This window comes from Condylura cristata, unplaced genomic scaffold (assembly GCF_000260355.1).
Source record: "Condylura cristata isolate star-nosed mole 26May11 unplaced genomic scaffold, ConCri1.0 scaffold00028, whole genome shotgun sequence".
Lineage (NCBI taxonomy): Eukaryota > Metazoa > Chordata > Mammalia > Eulipotyphla > Talpidae > Condylura > Condylura cristata.
In genome coordinates this window covers 18112119-18118526 of record NW_004567129.1, presented here as the reverse complement: position 1 = coordinate 18118526, position 6408 = coordinate 18112119, and positions in this window count along the sequence as shown.

Sequence of the window (6408 nt, the reverse complement as noted above, 5' to 3'; positions counted from 1 at the left end):
GGGGGGCAGCAGGGTCATCCAAGAGCCTCCCGCAAGCAACTCACTGGAGCGGAAGGCAGTGGGGGCAGAGATGCTCAGCCTCAGGGATGAGTTAGAATAGCCTGTGAGCTGGTAAAAATCCCTGCCAGGAACAAGAAGTCAGCCCCGTCACTGCCCAAAGGCATCAACCTCTAGAGGACTCAGTCCCTTGGAAAGCTCTCCGGGCTGTCAAGGAACAGGAAGACTAAGCACAGATTCCCTGCTTCAGAAGCCCCAGAGAAACGCCCAGAACCTCTGAATCAGACTTGGGGTCGGGTCCTCACACCTGCTGCCCGGTGATTCTGACACGGCTCTGTTCAACCAGGCACTGCTGGTGACCAGGCCCAGTGACTGAGGCGGAGAGGAGGAGCTCGGCATGTGTACAAGGCAAACCAGCCTGGGGGAGCACAGACGGGATGTCCCCGGGGCACTCAGTCAAGAGAGGGGCCTGTCCTGCGGCTCAGTGAGTGTCATGTCCAGGCTGCAGGCAGCCAGAGAAGAGGGCACCTCAGGGACCGGTCAGGCACCAGCCTGGCAGGGAAAGAGCTGGAATCCATACCTCGGTCTGGAGGGTGCCCCCTGACGGCCCCACGGGAGGGTCCGGCACACCCTACATGAAACAGCACTATGGCACTCACAGTGAGCCATGTCACCCAGTCCCACCCTCTACAAACCTTCCCCAGCTGGGCTGTCAGTGGGCTGCCAGGGCTTCTTCCTGCTGATGCTAACTGGTATCCCAGAGATCTGGACAATCTCTCTTCCAATGTTTGCCAGGGCACCCTCCAGGCCAGATGGGTTTCCTGTATGCTCACTGGTTTAGACCTCAAAACCGCAAAAATGAACTCCAGGGAGTATGCAAAAGGGACATATCAGAGGGGCATTAACGGATTTACTTTTTTATGTTGCTTTTGTAAGGAAGTAACTTTGTCTCTTGAAGATATTTAAAAGAAACTCAGCCTCCCCATTATTCTACACAGAATTTCTTTCTTTCCTGCTCTGATTCATACTGTCTTCCAAAAACATGTGTTCCTGTTCCCAACACCTGATCCTGAAGAGCTGGTAACACTCTGTCTCTGGTGAAGCCTCTCACTGCCCCTGCACACTGGCTTGTACCAGTTCTGTATGAATAAATAAATCTTTAAAAAAATCTCATAAAATTCCTCTGTCACAGAGAGAAGAGGAGACAAGCAAAGGAAGTCTCTGCTTTTAAGATGAAGTCTACAAATACTTAAGAAGGGTGTGTGCCCATGGAAGAAACCAGAGAAAACCATAATAGAAAAGAATGCCCGTATGCCACTCGGGAAGATCATCGCTGCACTTCAGCATGGTACGGAGCTAGTTCTCAACCTGTGTCTCATCCTGGAGGGTCTGCTGACCACTCACTGAAGGCCTGTTGTGTGCAAGGCACTGTGTCCTTAGGTGCCAGTCCCAGCACCACGGACCGCAATGTGAGGGAGTGGGGAGGGGGCAGTAACAGGAAATGATAAAGGACGGCTGCCTGTGTGGACACACAGCCACCAGCCTCTCAGCTCTGGACGCCCGCAGAGTCCCTCCCTCCCTCTGCTCTCAGGCCCAGGTTGCAATTTCCCATGACTATGAAGCCACCCCCACGCATTGCTTAGCCTTACTTTCAAATAACATTTTATCCCTACTGAAAATAGAATGTAAGCATTTACACAGCAGGAAATACAAAGAACTTAACAGAGGAAATTAAAAATCCCTCAGAATCGCAGTGATAACTACCATTTGGATATTTATTCAAAACCAAATTTCCCAGAGGCAAACAGGCTTGGGTTGCAAAGCCCTTACTAGAAGAATCAAAATACATGGTGTCAGGGCCCTCCCTGGTGGCACAAAGGGTTAAAGCACAGCGCCATGAAACTGCACTTTAGCCCCAGTTAGATCCCCAGCCAGGGAGCTGACCCACAGGGCCCAGCAGACCTCTCCTGACCCGCCCGCTGCTCCCCTCAGCAGTGGACTTCACTGATCTGCCTGTTCTGCTCCCCGCTCTGTGTCTGGTGAAGCCTCACAGCCCCTGCACCTCTCACCCCCTGCACCTCTCACCCCCTGCACCTCTCACCCCCTGCACCTCTGGCCTATACCCCAGTTCTGTATGCACAAATAAATAAATCTCTTTGAAAAAAGAAATGCCAAGTTATATAAACTGCTCGTGGAAGAGGAAAGTGGGAGAAGAAATAAGTATTACAAACTGTTACAAATGCAGAAATTCCCTATCTTATTGAACAGGGTAAGTTGGGGAGCAATAAGAGTGTGTGTGTAGGAGAGAGTGAATTTGGGGGTGAATATGGGGAGTCTTCCCTTAGTGCTTTGCATATTAAATGAAACTGGGTTCCTTTTTGTAAGAAATAGCTTTGCACACCTAAAAATGCATTCATTTTTTAGTGCACAAGTCAGTGGATTCAGTAAATATACAGATTTATTAACCACCGGTTGGGCATTTGGACAAGTTTCCTATGGACTCTGGATTCTCAGGCTTTGATAGGATAGCATGTGTGTGTGTGTGTGTGTGTGTGTGTGCATAGGTATATATATTAAGATTATTTATGCATACAGAACTAGGGTACACTGCTGAGGGGAGCAGTGGATGTGCCAGGAGAAGTCTGCTGCACCATGTGGGTCAGCTCCCTGGCTGGGGATCGAACTGGAGCTGAAGTGCAGCTTCATAGTGCTGTGCTTTAACCTCCTTTGCCACTATGGAGGGCCCTGTCAGCCTGTCATTTATTTTCTTTAGCTTTTACTTTCGGGTCTTATATAGTAAGTACCTTCTTTTTGTTTTGTTTTGTTTTGTTTTGTTTAAGGATTTCTTTTTTTTTTTTAAGATTTATTTATTTATTCATACAGATTTATTCATACAGATTTATTTATTTATTCATACAGAACTGGGGTACAGGCCAGAGGTGCAGGGGTATGAGAGAATTCACCAGAGACAGAGTGGGAAGCAGAACAGACAGACTGAGGAAGTACACTGCTGAGGGGAGCAGCGGGCAGGTCAGGAGAGGTCTGCCACACTGTGTGGGTCACCTCCCAGACTGGGGACTGAATTCGCACCAAAGTGACGGCGGCCAGCTTCACAGCGCTGTGCTCCATCCCACACAGGGCCACCAGGGAGGTGCCTAGCAAATATTTTTCGAAAATAGGCTCATGTGGGCCCTCCCTTGTGGCGCAGCGGGTTAAAGCACAGCACTAAGAAGCTGAAGCCACTTCCACATGAGTTCCATCCCCCCCTGCCCCGGAGGAGACCACATGGCTGGCAGACCTCTCCTGACCCGCCCACTGCTCCCCTCAGCAGTGGATTTCCTCGATCTGCCTGTTCTGCTCCCCGCTCTGTCTCTGGTGAAGTCCCTCACCCTCCGCATCTCTGGCCTGTACCCCAGAGTTCTATATAAATAAATAAATAAATCTTTAAAGAAAAAAAAATAGGCTCACGAACAGCTGAATAACACTCTGTCCTGTAAGATGTACCGTAACACATTGAAAACACTCCTGTTGGATGTTACGTCTCTGTGGTTGTGTTTTCTTTTAATAAAATTATGCTGTGATGCTCATGTTTTGCTTTTATAAACAGTGCTATTGGGCTTCCCTGTACATAAACGCTTGCCTTTGGCTCTAACTGGTCCCTGCAGTAGATCTCTAAGACTTAATCACTGCATCTAAGGAATGATGAGTTTCTGAGGCCACTGATGCACTTGCCCCCCGGCCCCAGAACGCTTCCAGCCCCACCCCTTTCAGCAGGTGGGGGTGAGCCCGCTCCCACGCCTCCCAGTTCTGGGCATATATTCCATTCTAGGTCTTCTTCCGTTTTACTGCCTGTCACTTACTGCGCACTAAGCGGTAGCTTCTGGCTTTGATCCTCACAGCAATCATAGGAGCTGACATCATTCGCCCCTCTCTACAGACAGGTAAGCCGAGGTTCTAACAGATAAGGCTTTGCCTACTTCTCGTCAACAGCAGAGCTGGGCTTGGAGCCTAGGTTCAATCTTCACCACTCCCTACTTCAAAAGCATTATTTCATTGTCGCAACGCTGCATACTTTGTTAGTCATTATAAAAACTCCCTCAAGAAACACCCACCCTACAGAAGGATGGTTACTAGGGAAGCGGGTGGGCAAAAGAAGCTGGTAGAGGGCAGTGAACTGGTGGGGGTAACAGATGGGGAGAGGGCATCTGCTGAGGGGTGTGGTGCTAAGGTGAGAAACGGTACACCTGAAACCCAGACCGTCTATAAGCTAAATGTCCTTCAAAGTAAAATGAATGAATTACTCAGACATATCCTTTGAAAATATTTAGATATCTCATCTATAATTTCTCCTAGTCAAGGTAGAAGTATTAGTCCCCAGCGTCTGTATAGAGAACAAAAAGCTAACTGGGGAGTGCTTTCGAAAATGTTTTTACAGCCTTTGTGCGTCGTTTACAGTCAGAAAATGTGCTGTGTGTCTGTGCGTCTGAAGATGTGGAAGATGAAATGAGGGGTTGTAAAAGGGAAAAAGGAAAATCTAGGCCCTTTGTTTATCTGAAAACAGTCACCTGTGCTTCTTGGCAGTCCATCTTTGGCGTCTGCTAATTCTGTGGCGGTGACTGACTTCCCCGCTGTGGTCAACAGCCCTGTCCCACAGGCACCGCCATTCACCGCCCCCTAACACGGAAGGCTTCGCTTCCTAGGGATGGCCTACGGCCGGAAAGCACTCCCGGAAAGCGCCGAAGACAGGCTTGATTTATCACTGCTAGCTCAACTAATTAGAAGTACAATAATGCAGAGGTCCCATCCAGACCAGCTCGGCCTCCCCTTCCCCTTCCGTGGTGCTGTCATGCCTGACACACCTCCACATGCCTGGCTTCAACAAGCTTCTGTGAGTCGCAAGCATGTCAATAGCTAGTCTTCTCCATGTGACCTCACTCCTTCCGGTCACCCCAAGTACCCACAAGGCCTAGCCAGGCCTGCGGCTGCAGATCCCAGCCAGGGCACTACTCCTGCCACCACCTGCCAAGCCATGCCCTTGCCAGAGGCAGACGCTCCCCAAAGGAACTGGACTGGGACTAGAGGGGGGCTGAAATATGGCTCTTCTGGCCACACGATCTTCCTTTGACCTTCAACCTCACCCAGAATGGGCATCTGCAGTGGCTGAACCCATGCCTGAGGACACTGTGGGCTCTCGTTGATCCCCACCACCGGCAGCCTCCGTACTTCACTGCAGGAGGCAATGGTCAGACCTTCCCTCACATCCAGACGGCCACCCCCATCCCAAGGTGAAATCAACCTTCCCCACGAAGAAAAAGCATTTTTCAAGTCTTTTTACAATCAAGCTAGTAGTCCAAATCTATCTGAAGGCCATGCTACAGCTGTGCAGACACACAGGCACTGGTGAGGGAGGCCCCCAGGGAAGTCTGAAGCCCAGGGGTGAAGCAGACTTCTATGCCTGGAGATGCGCCCACTGTGTGTTTTCTGCTATGTGCACATCACTCTCCTCCTCAAGGAATAAAATATGATCCTGTACTAGACCGTGCACATCAGGGGACTTACCACTGATTTTTTCTCTTTTTCATTTTCTCTATCTTTATCTAGAAAGAAAGAAAATCAATTTAGACTGTTTTACAGGACACTCTTCTTTATCCTCATTTGCGAAACCACCACAAAAACTCATTTCTGTGCGGTTCCAGTGACACCTGGGGCGGGTGGCTACCTGTGTGTGACACGGTGCACTTACCGCCACTTGGTTTCAGGCTTTGTCACCCACTGTAGTACACTTTCCATTTTATTTTTATGACCCTCCTAGAAGGACGTCCAGCAAGTGAAAGGCAGAGTGGCCTCCACTCAGAGCGCAAGGGTATGAGTGTGCATCGGTCGGGCTGGGTGTCCTGTCTAGGGCCCAGGTTACTGTCACTCCCCACCACCAACAGGGGCCCTCAGCGGTAGGGGCCTAAGCACCCAGAACCTGGCTTTGCAAGCGCTACCCGAGCCTAAAGCACCGTCCCCGCCGCACCAGCTCGCGCTGGGGCGCACTGGGGCGCGCTGGGGCTCGTTAACTGCTGCCACGGTCTTCCCAGCACCCAAAGAATCCGACCAGGAGTGGGGGGGTAAGGGAGGCTGGCGCAGCCCCGCCCACCAGGGTGGGGGTTCTTTCTGCTCTTCCGAGCCCCGCTCCCCAGCTCCGAGCAAAAGATGAGCCGGGAACCCCTGAGTCCCGCCCGATTGCTGCCGACTCGCGTCCGGGGTGCTGGCTAAAGGCCGCCCCCACCCCGTTTTGTAGTCTGGGAGGAGTCAGGAGTTCGGGTCGGACGGGCCGGCGGAGAGCGGGACGTGGGGCGGCAGCAACCCCGTCGCGCGTCGGCGGCAAAACGCGGAGACGCTTTACCCAGAGGCCAGGCCCGGCGC